The sequence below is a fragment of the Sebastes umbrosus genome, chromosome 2, assembly GCF_015220745.1.
Source record: "Sebastes umbrosus isolate fSebUmb1 chromosome 2, fSebUmb1.pri, whole genome shotgun sequence".
NCBI lineage: Eukaryota > Metazoa > Chordata > Actinopteri > Perciformes > Sebastidae > Sebastes > Sebastes umbrosus.
This window is the reverse complement of record NC_051270.1, coordinates 7008070-7023695: the sequence shown is the minus strand read 5'-3', so window position 1 is coordinate 7023695 and position 15626 is coordinate 7008070. Positions and strand designations below refer to the sequence as shown.

Below are 15626 nucleotides of genomic sequence, written 5' to 3'. Positions count from 1 at the left end.
CCACTGTCTCCTTGTGTGCCTCTGCCATAAAAGCAATTGCTTGCTTAAGCTGTTGGATGATTGCATAAATGGAGCGCTCCTCATAATAATACAATTTATACTACAGAAAACATTATTTTGATTATCCAGAGGGAATTGTGTTTGGACTTCTCTACTGAACAGGGCTTAATGTGCTCTGGTCCTATGATTAATATCCAGCGCACTACCACTGTAGAGAGGTTTTTTTTTTAGGTGGGTGAGTTTTATCCAATAACATTAACACATTTAAAAGGAACAATGTGTTTCATTAAGGGGGATATGTAAGCAGAAATGGAATATAAACTTAAACTTTATTAGATTCATCATATACATATAGGTACATATTAAATTTGACCCATCCTGAGCAGTGAGCTGCTGTGAAGCACCCGAAGAGCAACATGGAGTTCAGTGTCTCGCTCAGGGACACTTCAACATGCAGATAGTAGGAACCGCCAACCTTGCGGTTAAAGGATGACACGCTGAACCCACTAAGCTACATTTTATTATGTATGTTTTCTTTAGTGTATAATCGCCTGGAAATAAGAATCATGTTTTCGTTACGTTAGAATGAGCCGTTTATATCTACATATGGAGAGGGTCCTTTTTAACGGAGCTTGCCGCCATGTTTCTACCCCAGAATTGACAAACCAATCACTTTCTCTAGATAGGGACATTCACATTTTTCACATTGGCCAACGTAGTTCTCCTACATGCTTGGCACATGGGAGAACATTCAGTTAGTTGCAACCTGCAGCCTCACAGCTATAGAGGGCCTCATCCTACCCCTTGAACCTTAAAAGGACCAATATGTAATATATTTACTGTAATAAATCATAAAATGACCATGATGTCATTGGGGATTAAAGAAACATGCTGAATTTAATACTGGCTTCTCTGACAACAACTCTAAAGCCAGTATGTTCTCCTCTGAAATTTCCATTCCGGTCCAGAACGTCTGTTTTTGTTTCGGGTCTGTGTGATCCTGTCCTCTGCACATTTTGACACCTCGTTGCCACATATGAAACAAATTGGCATACAAACACAGCCTTCTGCAGCCATGGAAGCAAGGAAACAGACTGGCTGAACAGAGATAGCAACGTTAGATTCTTCCCGATCTGAAAATCCTCGGCACATCTCTCTGTGGTTCGGTTGCAGTTGGGTTATCAAGGCAGCGAGTATTTGAGACACACTATTGCTAGTGGCCAGTGGCTAACGCTGTGATGCTAACACACGCTAACTGATATCAGTCACACCAGAGGAGCCGACGGGACACGGCTTCAATGTTTTGAATTTGGACTACAGCACCCTTTTTAGACCGCTAACTGTCAGGACTACATATTACTCCTTTAAAGGTCCCATATCATGTTCATTTTCAGGTTCATACTTGTATTTTGTGTTTCTACTAGAACATGTTTACATGTTGTAATGTTCAAAATAACACTTTATTTTCCTCATACTGTCTGCCTGAATACACCTGTATATACCCTCTGTCTGAAACACACATTTCAACGGAATTGCGTTGCTAGGCAACAGTTTGGGTCCATGTTTACTTCCTGTCAGCTGATGTTATTTACATACACTGCAACAGTAAATAAACTGGGACACATTTAGAATGTTTACATTTAAAACCGTGTAATGGTCTATATGTTGTATATTTGTGACATCACAAATGGACAGAAACGACTTGTTTCAAACGCGCAATATCTGAATACGGGCTGTGTGTATTTCTCCGTATATTGAGCGTTTTAATAGTTTAACGGTATTTAAATAAGCACTTAAACCTGATTTATAATATAAAAGACCTGAAAATCTCACTTTTTACAATATGGGACCTGTAAGACTATTCAGTAATGTTTCTCAGTGTCAACGGGTGTGCAAGAAAATTAGGTCCTCTGATTCTAATTCTGTCTATTCTATCTTACCCATCTCTTGCTATTGTGTAATCAGCTGAGAGCTACTTTCTCTGAATCACCATGTAACTATCTGTGCAGACAAGCAATTAAGCTTCGGGATTGTGCTGGAGACATAACTGCAGTGGAACATAGTGTGAGAAACAAATGGAGGTAGAGATGAGGGGGGTGGGAAACCACAAGTGAACTGGTGTGTTGGAAACGTTGGAACACAAAGTGACAAATCAAAGTTAATGTATGGAAGTAGTGGGAGGAAAGCTTGTGCGTGCACAACCAGCCTTTCATTGGCTGAGTGCGAGCAGATACAAAACAGAGCGTGAACTCTTGTGTACAATCCCTCAACCACTGATGAATTTGTATGAAAAGCTGTCCAAGGACAAAAAAACTGTTCATTAGAGGCTGATGGTCTCCATAGCTGAGTATGAAAGTATTCACAGCAATGTGAACAACAACAAATGAACAACATTAAATTGAATGGTGCAATTATTCTCATGAGTTCAAGAATAAATGTTGCTGGGGACAAGTGCAAAGAAAACATGGAGGTGGTTTTTATTTGCTTCCGTCCTTGAGTATATGTGTACACCTCATTTAAGATAAGTATAATTTCCAGTCATTTATTTCGCAAATGATTCTGCTGTCCAATTTGTGGCAGTCGAAGACAGATGCGAATGCAAGCCGCCGCTCGAGAAGTCAGAACCATCTCCCCAGACATTATCCATCATTACTGGGGAAAGTATTCTTAACTGATGTATTGGTAATGTAGAGGTAGATCATTTGGCCTCTTTAGAGCTGTGTGCATTGCCTCAAGGTGCTTTGAAAAGACCCATATCAAAGCACTAATTGCTCAATCTCTTTTACAGCTGAAAGAGGCTTCTAATTGCCATTCAACCTAACATGTTCCTCCTTTGTAGCAGTGGGGATATAGCTAGTAAATCTCTGAAGTCCTATTTTGTGAGGTGTTTGCGATATTTTGTCTACCTCTCACACGATACCGTGCACAGGATACTTAAGCTACAAAAGTTACAAAAGTTGACCTGTGAAGTCAATATTTTTTTAATGTTTTCTTTTCTTTTTCTATTCTTTTATTCCTATCCTTTTTTTGTTATTATTTACAGACCAAACTACATTTCAATTTCAATTGAAATCAACCTTTCGGGTGTACTGGACACCGGGAATTCTCTTCTCTCCACTCAGACTTGAGACTTGAAATGTCCTCTTCCATAACTAAATCCATTTTCATGAAGTGCACACTGGGAATGTGCATTGTGATGCAACAGCATGCTGGAGAAAACAATGCAGCCAATTGTCTCCCTATACTGCTCGTCCCATGTGAATGTATTCATTCTTCAGCCAGGACTTATCACGGCTCTCCTTTGCCGGTGGCCCCTGGGCTTACAGCCGCTGGAGCCTATAGGCCCGCAGCCTGAAGCGCACCTGATTCCACTCTGTGCCCCTGAAGACCCGAGTCCTCCATTTGTCATTGGTAAACATGCAGAGGAGCTGGTGTGTGCTTCACATGACAAAGAGGGAAGGAGGGGGGGAGGCTGAGGAGAGAAACAAAGAGGACACAAATATCAGCATATTTTCCAGAGTTTGTGTGTACAAAAGGCAGGCACACCTCTGCCGAGCAAAATGTGGGTTTTAATTCCTCTATTTGTTATAGGACAGTTTGTACTTTGTACTGACAGTGTTGTATATTGTAAGTCATATATTCAGCAATTCCGTGTCTTCTGTTTGATTTATTGGATTCACGTTGCTAAAAGAATAACCTATCATGTAGCGCGGAGAGGTGGAGTGATATTTATGACACGACTTTACACAGAGTCATTATGAATCTATTGACCACCGTTGTGTCAGAAAGCCCTCGTGGAACCCCAGCCAATGCATTCTAAAAAAACATTTTAAATACCCATGCTCGATGGGAATGTTGATGAATGGCCTGCCTCACGCTTTGGGAAGGTGACAGGGAGAGGGAGGGTGGAGGTGGTGAGAGAGGTGTAGAGGAACAAGAGAGAGAGATCCTGATGAAATTACAGGATGGATTGATTGATCTCCGCGGATGCATGTTGCAATGGAGGAATGCCGTTAAAACTGATGCATCTAGATTAGTGTCAGAGAAGCCGCTGAAGGACAATGAAAGCCATCATCAGGAGACGTGACCTTCTCAGCATATGAAGCCCCCGGCCCACCAGGCCGAGCTTCGTGGCAGTAAACCAAGAGCTGGAGGAAACATTGTTACTGCCAGGAGGAAAGAAAAAAAAAAAGACAATATGAGGCAGGAATGAATTTGCAGATGTTTCAATTCATATTCATTAGCATGGCTTTCCATTATGGAGTGGAAATGAATGGTTACAAGACAACTGGTAACACACTGAGGAAGTTGTGTGGTGTGGTAACAGGGTGTGCAGCATCTTGCACAAATCAAACGTGCGCGCACACACACAGAGTTGGGATAAATGTTCTCATGCTTTCCAGGAGGCATCACATTTAGAGTCGTGTTAAAATTTATATTTGCTGGCACAGCGGACTTTCCAGTTTTTGTCCAGTGGGTGGTGAATGGCTGAAAAAACTGAAATCATCCAGAACAAAAGGGAGAAAGAATGTTATAAACAGTGATACCATACCATTTGAACACGCTGCTGACAGGACTGTGGTGACATAAGGTGCCTATAGGTGGCTCGGCTACATTGTAGCAAATCTAAGGATTGCATCTAAGAGGGGAAATTACTGAGCTCCACTGAAGGTTTGTGTCTTTTGCCGAGGTATCATCTCTGGCTACAAGAGTTGAAGCCATGGGAGGTGGCTAAACAACATTAGAAAACATACAATTGTTAAATTGTAACAATCTTGATTAAAGGAATAACAGCCTTCAGGGGTTGAAGACTGACTCTGCTTCCTCCTGAACTCTGCAATCCCTGTGATTGGCCAGGATGCATCTTCTGGGCAGGGCAGACTGGAACTTTAAAATAACCTCTTATTTGCTGTTGTTTCTGTTCTTTACCTTTGTGTTTTACTCTCGCTGTATTTTGTTGGAAGCTTGCTCGTTGCTAGTCTGAAGATGTGATACGGAACAATAGGAACTTGAAAAACCTCACAATCTAAAGTCATGAGTTAGGAGTGAAAGCAATGAGAGCCTAAACCAGGAGCTCTCTTCCAATGGCAACTTTTCAAATCCTGACCTGACTTACTCATCATTGCAAGATCCGGACTTCATCCTCTCAGCCCAGCACATCTAACTCCACCCCAGGGAGCAAGCAAGTGCTTCTACAAAACCTTCATCAACTTGCTTTAAAAATCCTGGAGCTTTCATAATTTGTAACGTCAATTGACAATTCTGAACTAAATGCTTGTACCGTTGATTTGACTCGCTGCTTCTCAGGTAACAGTCATCTCATCTGTTTATCAGGTATCTCATACCAACTAAAAAAGATAACTCTGCATCATTCATTTGACTCATTCAATAGCCTAGCCTTGTGTACCAGTTTCCTCTTTCTCTATTAAGTCTTGTTTGTAAAATGTTGTAGTTGTAGCGTTTCATACTTATAGCTGTAGTAGTAGTAATAAATATGTATGTAATTAAAAATGTTGGTGTTTTCTTGTGCTTGCATCTCAGTCACTTCACCTTAAATACCTACAGTATGCCCTTGAAAAAATCATAATTAATATTAATAATAATCATAGTTCTAATCAACCTTGTGTGGCCAACAAGGATAACTATTTCCCTGTTATGTAACATACTCCAACGTGAGTTATGTTGCTGGATGAATAATTATGTTTGAGTTGTGTACAATAATAATTCACAATTCTCCCTTTAAATCATACAACAATTGGAGTGCTTAAATTCCTACAAATACCATTTGAGACTCATATTCTAAATGTGTTGTATACATGTCCAAAGAATGCTCCTACAACCCAAATAATATCGGCATATGCCACATGTCTTAATCGGAAAATGCTCCATTCAGAATAAGGCCTAATTCAGAATATCCAAACGGAATATGCTGTTTACAAATTTGGAATATTAGTGTGTATATAAACAGTCATTGATAAAGCTTTTGCTTGTTGTAATCATTCCTTCTGTTCATACTGGTCATTCAGAGATCCCCTCTCAAAAGCGCTTTCAAAGTAATTGATTGGGGACTAAATCTAAAGTTCTCATGCTGTGCAAAAATGTAGTCAAAACTTTATCTAAAGCTAATATGAGGCTTCAAAAAGTGACACATTTTAGTATAAAATTCCCTCTTTGTGTTTCCTTATTCAGCTTTTGAAACAATAAATTGAAAAGCTTTGAGTCTACTGCATACATACAATTTGAATGTTAAATCTTAACCAGTCTAATAAATCAATTTAAAAATGTGCTGCTACAAAATAGATGCATGTTAATTATTAATACAGTTTGGAAAGGACAAAGTTGCAAAATTGATTGCATTCCTTTGTCTTCAACTAAAATGCATTTATGTGACTGCACTATTGTACTCTTTGTGGTCTACAACCACATACTGAAACGGTAATTTGCTGAGAAAGGTTAGACATGAAAAGCAGTTGCACAGGGATTTGTTGCACTTAAGGGAAACAGAAAATCTTGGCAGGTTGTGTTGTCAAGTACCACAAAACATATACTGGCTGTACTGTACTGCTATTGTTTTTTCCATGATTCTGTAGCTTATAACCTACTTTCTATTGTCCTCCTTGCACATCCTCTCTTCTTAGCCTGCATATATGGAGTATTACTAGCAGGTGACCCGCTGTCCCCTCATCTCATGCATTTTGCTCTCTATAGAAGCAAATATGCCTGTGAAGGGAATTGGTGCAAAGAAAAAGGTGAGCATGATATTAAAATTATATTGCCTTTGGGAGTTATAGATTTTTCTAAAATGGTGCGTATTCTGTCTCAAGGTATTAATGCAAAGTTCGGGTAATCTTGCACAGGTGTACAAACATGTCTTAGAATTAATACTCGATTATCAATCATGCCAGAAAAAAAGCTAGCATCTACTTCATGTATGAAGAACCAACATGAATAAATGGGTAGCTCAAATCATGCGATCAGATTGGTTCATGATATAATACCCACTCATCACTGCTATGACGTCCAATTTCTTTGCAATTTCAGTATTGCTCTGCGTCTGAGAAAAAAAAAATAAGACTAATGTGTTGTCATGGTTGCTTAGCGACAGGGTCACGGGGGGATCACTTCCACCAACACAGAGCAGAATACAGACACAAAATAACAACAATGTTAGCTGCTAAACCTGCTACGAAATGGAAATATTTAAGGTTAACCCCTATGGAGGACTGGATTGAGCAGTGTTCCACCTCTAGAAAAATATCTAGCTACATAGCGCCTTTCTAATCTTCCGACCAATCAAAGTGATTTACACTACATGTCAGCATTCACAGTATCTTGGGGATCGAACTGCCGACCATCCGATTGGTGGACGACCCGCTCAACCTCTGAGCCACAGCCACACTAAGAATATGCCTGCAAGCAGGAACACAGCAGAAATACACTAACCACTGCCTCCGCAGCATCCCCATTCAGAAACCATTCGATGCGGAACTTGACACAAGAGAGATTATGGCCGCAAATGTGAAACCTCTCTCCAGAGCTATTGGCATTAGAAACTCTGGGACCGGAGAAAGTTGAGCAACATCCTGGCCACATCAAGCAACACACCTCCGCCGAGCTTTGCATCAGGCCAAACAACGCTTCTTAGCTGTGATACAATCACAACATACCACGGCCAGCCTGTCGTGTGTTCATTTAGTAAATTATGGTCCCATTCAGAGTCAAATAGACCCTAAAGCAGGGTATGCTTTAGGGTGTGGCTACCTTGTTGATTGACACGTTGACCACGTTGTCCGGGCTGGGAGTTATCCGTGTTGTTGTCTGAGAACTTTAACCGTTTCACAGTGTGTTTTCAGTTAATGAAATAACCATGTGGTCGCCTAAAAATATTTTGTCCCTTCTGGTTGCAAATAACCGAGATGGCGACGGACAAAATGCTGAACTCAAGGCTTCAAAACAACACACCGCAAACCAATTGTTAATGTCACGGTGATTACGTACACTTCCTATTTACTATCTATGGAGGATACATAAGTTACTATTCCCATTTTAACATGCAGCCTGACCATGAGTTTTGTATTGGAACGCTCATTAATGCTTTTAATGGTTTTGTTTTATGTAAAGCACTCTGAATTGCCGTATTGCTGAAAGTTTATTCATGTAGAACGAATAAACTTGCCTTGCCTTGAAATCGTAACAGAATCCACCCGCGGAAGCTGTAGGAAATCTTAGTTCACCTGCTTTGGATGTTACCTTGATGATTCTCAAGCTTCATCACACCACAGCCAAGGACAACTTTCCTCGACATCAGATCCATGGCGTATCCATGGTGTAACAGCCGGGACAACCCCTGGTAGCTCTGAGAATGTAATATTCATTAATGCATTCATTTGACTGCTGTGAAATGCTCTCAAGCCCCGTGGTTCTGTATGCTTAGCAGAGAATAGTGATTAGCGAGACTGAGCGGCCGTGTGCTGATTCTGTGCTTTGTGAAGGCTTTTTCATTGCCTTGTAGTGAAATCCATGGCCACTCCCTGACTCTTCACTGTACCCCTGCTGCCAGTGGCCGCACACAGTTTGAACAGCCAATTAGTTTGAGTGAAAGTGGTTGATGAAAGCCACAGATACAGCATGACTAATTGTGTGTTGTATTATATTGTGCTATTCTGTATATCATATTGATGTATAATCATGCTTGATAATTTGTTAAGTATCCCTTTTGGTGAGTATTGATAGATATCCAATTTCAAATTCATGTGCGCAAGGGAATATTATCAAGAATCTCTCAGAAGTACGTCACATTTGAATATCTTCCTCATGTGATCCTTTGATCCACTGTATCTCATCAACTCTAAAAAAGAAATACAAGCATTTGGACAACCCTTAGCTTACAATCAAAGCAGTCCTTCTGAGAGAACCCATGTGACAAAAGATAAGGGCCTGCGGTCTAGCCAGCCTCCCTTTTAATTCTCAGGGCTTACCTATCCGCTCTGTTTGAAGCGCGATATTTGACGTACACCTGATAATCCCTCATTCAACATTAGCCGGTGTTTTTTTAAGAGCGCTCTCTACGCCCTCCGCTCGCTTCCCTTGAACATTTCTTTGCTCATTTTCGCTGAGATCCCAGGGCTGATGTCTGCCACTGATAAAGCCTGATCCGCAGTAATTACACAGGGTAAGGGAATTGGATCTGTCTCTGGCTCTAAACTGTGATTTCTACTTCGCCTCGTCCCCCCATGCTGCGCCTTTTCGGGTGATGAGACTCATTACAATGCCTGATGCAGATCCCCTTTTGTCCTAAGCAGCACTGTAATCACCCAGAACGCTCTTACATTTCAACTTCCATCCATGCTTTGGGGCCGCATTTCATCAGTGCTAACTAGTGAGAGGCAGTGGCTCTCACCTGGAAATGAGGCTCTGATGGACAACAGCGTGGGGTAAACAGAAACCGAGCACATCACAGTCTACAGCCATGCTACTGGCTCTGTGGGGCCGCACTTTGGCACAGCAGTGCTTTGAGCTGAATGCTAACATGCTCAGTGTGCTAACGTACTCAACATGACAGTGCTACTGTATTTTGCTGATGTTTAGCAGGTAGAATGTTTACCATGTTCACCATCTTAGTTCTGTGGAGGATGGAACCTGCCAAAATGAATGAATAAATGACTGAATAAATACATATGCCATTAAAAGTAGAAAATATTGCAAATAAATGTAGTCATTAATTAATTGATCATATGTGACATAAATTGATATTTCTGTTTTTTATTTATTTGCCTTTGTATTACTTCCCTTATTTATTTACTCTTCTGTTTAATTTCCACTTTTATTTATTAATTTATTTTTATAAATATTTAGATTGATTGATTTTTGAATTTACTTTTGTTTATGCATTTATTTTTTATTTATTTTCTAAAATAAAATAAATACAATAATTATTAAATAAGGGAATTAATACAAATATATTGATTTATGTCACATTTTATCAATTAATTAATGACTACATTTACTTTTTAATATTAATTTTGCTACATTTAATCGCATATTTATTTATTTATCGAGTCATTTATTTATTTGTTCATTTATTTTTATTTTGTCAGGTTCTGTCCTCCATATTTTTCAGCAAGTTAGCATGCTCACATTGGCAATAAGCATTAAAGAGAAAGTCCAACTAAGGCTGATGGGATTGTTATACATTTTGCAGGTATGTGGTCATAAACCAAAGTATTGGACAAATTTTAATTTTCTCCAGGTGGTCGCCCACATGGAAAATTAGGGGATCACTAAAGGTATTAAGATTCATTGTGAGAGGTTAACCTCATGGTGGGTGGCACTAAAGAAAAGGTCAGGGGATCCCCAAAGTCAGTAGGCTTCATCTAATGAGGTCCATAACCGTTTGTACAAAATTTCATGGCAATCCATCCAATAGCTGTCAAGATATTGCACCCTCGCGCCACACCACTATGACTATAAAATTCTAAAATATAAGCAGTGAATACTGAAGGGAAACCAAACAACATATGTTGTTTGAGAACATTTTGATATGTTTCCTAATTATGTTGGTAATTTGGGTGGAATTACACAACGTGATAGGAGAGAGATGAAGACACTCAAGGTGGTAGAAAACTTGGAAAAAGAGAAATCTAGGTGCAAATCAGGAAAAGGTACATTTGACAGAGAGAGAAGCTGAGACTGATGAATGAAACTGCATAGAAGAAAAAGGGTTCACGTTAAGGAGATGGGTCCTGGCAGAGAAAGGAGACAGATCTTAGTCTAATGGTGTAACAGCTACACACACACATACTGTAACATTATCAAGCTTTTTTTTTCATAGACAGCCTAAAATATAGAGTCCAGAAACACATTTTTAAGGAAAATAATGTGGTTATTGAAAAAGAAAAAAAAACATATTTTCCGGCCATAATTGCAACCACAACACCAAACACACAACAGTGTGGAGGAACGTCCCAAAACAAGCCATATTTACACCAGCGACGAGTCTCCGGAGAGGAGATGAGCCACTGAGATATCATTTGACATCCACTGCAGCGCTGGATCCAAAGTCATTATAATTGGAAAGGCAGGAGAAAGTTTGTCAGAAAGCGCACTCACGAGGGAGGTACTCGTACCCATTGTGTCAATCTTTTACCATGGTGACGCCGGGACAAATTTGTCTTTGTATTGAAAGGTTTATTTGTACATGAATTATACATTAATTCCCCATTCCCTATAAGTCACAGGCATTGACAGTGTGCAGCACTAAGTGACAAGTCATAGCATAATTGGCATCCTGGCTATTGTTTATACAGTCTGATCCATTTGGTGGAAGGGAAATTGTATGTTTGACTCATACTGTTTGGACAGACATTCACCTTTTCCCTTCATAATTTCATAGAGCAATGATGATAGTTGGCATTAGAAGGGCATCCATTATTGTTAATCAGACATTTAAGTGATTTACATTGAATGTTCACTGCAGAAAAGCTGCATGGCCTCAGGGATTGTATTAAGGCTGACCCACACTAAAATACTTTCCAAATCTTAACAGATGTTGACAATGTGAGAGACCCCACACAACAACATGTTATGTTAAATTTAACAGTTTTGGTCTTTTAGTGTGTGGTGAGCAACACTTTGGCCAAAACAGCACACCACAAACTAACAGTTTCCATTCATGAACGACGACAAACAAAACCCCAGAAATCTTGCAAAATTTATCGCAATTAAAAGTGACTTTGGTGTAAGCAGACATGGTGGAAAACGGGCAGCGATGTTAGTTTTTGCACTTTGCACTGAAAATTCATGAAGAAAAAAATATGGATGAAGTCATGGAGACATGTTAAATTAACACTTGTGTTGTTGCCACAAATAAACAAGACGGTCCTCCATTTCTGAGGTCTATCTTTCTACTACGTTATGGTCGTGTCTGTAAGCGAACCCACAAGTTTCAAAACTCTCACAAAATGGTTGAGTTTAAGCATTGATCTTGAATAGTTAAGTTTAAGCATTGACCTTGAATAGTTAAGGTCTAGGATAGGTCAACGAGAAGCCAGTCACGCGTTAGATTTTGCAAGTTTTTGCCAGATTTCACAACTTGCAGGTTAGGCACAACCCTACGTTATGCTTTACATTTGCATTTGCCGCGAACGCCATGACTTCCTTCTTCAGTCAGCTTGGTTCCCTTGGTTGGCTATCATTCCCCAGGATGGACTTGCAAGAAGATTGGGAATGTAAAAATACACTCTTAACATACGTCACACTGCAGGAATATCTGGAAAGATAATCTTTAGAACTATCAAAAAATCTGGGTTTTGCTGACCATTGTAGGGACGGGGGAATTGGACCCAAAATTGGCTTGATTCTCGTGTAGTAAGTGCCCGGCATTAGGAGGGTCTCCAATGACAAACTCTACGAGAATAACATCTACTCCGATTCTGCCTTCATGACAGACCCATTAGAGCCTACTCCTTCCTATGCAATGTCAGCCTTGAAAGTATGAGTGTGAAAGACTTCCAACGAGCACTGGAGAGAAGGGAAAGAAAGGAAACATTGACTTTAATCTGCTCAATTGAGCTGCTGTGATTTGGATGTTGATTAAACCGCTGCCAGATGACCTGGGGTTTCTGCCGGGTGACCGGCGCAGCGCTGCAGCTGTTGCTTTTATGCTAAACCCCTCCGTGGAGACGCTGTTGATTGTGGGATTAGCACACAGGTCCCCTCCCCTGTTCATTGCTCTCACCTCGGCCGTGTTTCATGACAATCTAGACAGCTCCTAACCTCAGATCTCTCCTTTAGACATCATTAGGGAATAGTCAATACAACGACCTAATCGCTAGGAATGTGTGCACTCGTCAATGAAGGGGCTGTGGAGAGGTGTGTTTCTGCAAATCAAAAGCATGTGAGCATGTTAAGTGCGCTCTGACTGTGTAGTTCTGCATTTTGGCTTTATATTGTCGCCCAGGCTGCAGTTACCGTGCTCTCTAAAGTAAGAGAGCGATCAAGTGAAAGCTAGCTAGTGAAAGTTTGCCCTGGCTAGCTAATTGAAAAATGTCTATCTTAAACCTGCAATAGCCTAACTGATGTCGTCACGATGTGGTCTAATTGCCAATTGTCTTCTCATATTTCTTCAACTTTCCTATTGTGCACTATGTCAATACATTACTTTTATTACTCTTTAAGCATCTCTTTCAATTAAGTCTGTCCTGATTGAGCATATCTTGGTCATTCAGCTATTCCACACAACTAAATGAGGCAGTAGCTAAATCCAATCATGGTGGAGAAAGAGCTCAGCTAGACTCCAGCTGAAGATGACTAGCTTAGCAGAGTACCAGTAGCTCTCCTCTGAGCTAATATGAAAGAATTTGGCGTTAAGATCATAGTGAACCACACAAATAAGTATAAATTGTAAATGAATCTGTTCTACAAATTGCAGTGTAAATATTGAGAGTAAACAGACAGACAGACAGGCACCTCAAAATAAAGTTTATTTCCTTAAAGAAATAAGTAAAAATGGAGAATAAAGCTGTAGGAGCTTTCAGATACCGTCCCTCCACATTCTTTGAAGATTGTCCAATTTGGACGTATTATATAGTTCCTGAGGCAGTCACTTATAAAATGTAGTCATTATAACCTTTCCACTGTATCTGTATACAGTTTGCTAGCCAGACTGAAAACTTAAAACCCTTTTTTCCTAAACTGCACTGGTTCTGTGGTTGCTGCTCTCTGCCTTTGTAGTATAGTGTGATTAAGACCTGGAGGTCAGTCTTATTTACTTAAAATCATATTTGGCACCAAAACCCAGTAGCCTATTTTCTTTCCAAGGCACACTGCCATTCACATAAACAAAGACCGTTTGAGCCAATTCCGGAGTTGTGAATACTTCCTGCAACTAAGTTTTACCAACAGATAACCTGGCCTTCCAAGTGTGGGAACAGATAATGAGTGACCTTGTGTAATGCAAATTGGTAACTCCTTTATTAAGCCTAATCTAATTAAGATCCCCCTTCACACATTATTAAGGGAAGCCAATAAACAAATGCGGGGTATAAGAGATTTGGCATGGGAGCATAGTCATAAACACGTCTTTAATTTCACAGCAACACCGCAGTGTTGATTGCCGCCATGCTGCTGGCCATATGTCCTTGAACATAGACAGTAACCCAATCATTGTGTACTTATTAGTTTTAAATTGCACACATAAAGTGGGATATATAGGGAGATATACGAGTGGTTTTGCCAATGCAATTAGCTCATAAACAGAAATAGTCCACTGATAAGGCTGTGATAGTGTTCATTACTTCAATACAGGAAAGGTAAGTGTTCCTTTAAAAAAAACAAAAAACAAAACTGCAGACTAGTGTCATAAAACAAGACTCAGTCAAAACCGAGTATGGCTGGACCGTGTATGGTCAGTCTGTGAATTTGTGCCTAAATTGTTATACAAATAGTCAGTGGTCGTGTATATAATGTTAAATCCAGCAGTACATGTCCACCAGGTCCGGCGAGGACATATGCGCTGCTCCAGTCACCCAAAGAATGTATATTGCCAAGAAGTGAAAATATATTGTTCGTTCCATTGCAACATCAACACCCAGCAACATAGCTATGCTCCTTCCATTTTGGACTGAAAGCGACTACAGGACGCCAGTAATACATCTGCCTAAAAAAATGCCGTACAAACGCAAAGCAAAATTATTTCTCCTTCATTGTCATATTCTACCGAAATAGCTTGTGTTGAACAATAAAATATTGTAGATATAATAAGTGTTTTCAGTCCAAAATGGCGGCAGCTGTTGTAAAAAAAAAACACCAGACTTTCGTCTCTTTGCATCTATACTCTTTGACTCAACTGGCCATTCAAGCAGTGACACACCCTATCCCGGTATGTACCTGATTGGTCCCTGGTTTTCTGCTTGCCATTTCAAACAGGAAACAGCATGGCGACCTGCTCGTAAACTTTCTGTTATTCCGTCCAAACAATCCACCAAAATCAACTTCTGAAAACATTTTAAGCAAGAAATAGTCAATGCCACTGTTGGATCTTGTTTCATTTTGGAACTAGATTGCCTATCGTGAGCCGGATGTGCCGTGCTGGATGGGCTCATTTACATAAAGGACTGGTCCTGCCCTTTAATTTTCAAAGAGCAAAGGCCAATGAGGAAACTCCAACACTCAGCCGACCAATCGTATAACTTCATCACTCAGTGACAGACTGCGGTCCAGCCAAAAAAAAAAAAATTCAGACTAGTGTCATAAAAAATGAAGAGATGCACAGTAGCTCTTTTCTTCTCCTTTAGACTGTCTTTTTTCCGCCCCAATACCCCCCACCTCACCCGCCCTCCCTCTCCCACCTTAACTTTGGAGGAGGGCCTCCCCCATGATGCCTCCAGATTGCACTTGTAACAATGTGACTGGGCCCCGATGCAGGGATCCACATTTTCATATCTGAGGCCAATGATAGATGAGGCAATCTGAACAAGTTGTGCTGAGAGATACATCAGGAGGCAGACAGGCCCAGATAAAGGAAAAAGACGACTGGGCCCCCATTGTCACTCGTCCACCGCTCCACCGATATATAGTGGCTCCCCCGGGACCAATAACTCACATACATATTCAAAAGGTACAACTGC

General features: G+C 40.3%; 2 long non-coding RNA genes across 2 annotated transcripts; one reads left to right on the top strand and one right to left on the bottom strand.

Annotated features, from left to right (window-relative positions):
• The first annotated feature begins 417 nt into the window (after positions 1-417).
• On the top strand, positions 418-15408 carry LOC119477776. The gene is made up of 3 exons (XR_005204313.1): positions 418-428; positions 2244-2254; positions 15074-15408. It is a non-coding gene; the product is annotated as an uncharacterized LOC119477776 (long non-coding RNA).
• On the bottom strand, positions 3120-7057 carry LOC119477780. The gene is made up of 3 exons (XR_005204315.1): positions 7003-7057; positions 6603-6720; positions 3120-4166 (listed from the first exon to the last, which is right to left on the bottom strand). It is a non-coding gene; the product is annotated as an uncharacterized LOC119477780 (long non-coding RNA).
• Positions 15409-15626: the final 218 nt, after the last annotated feature.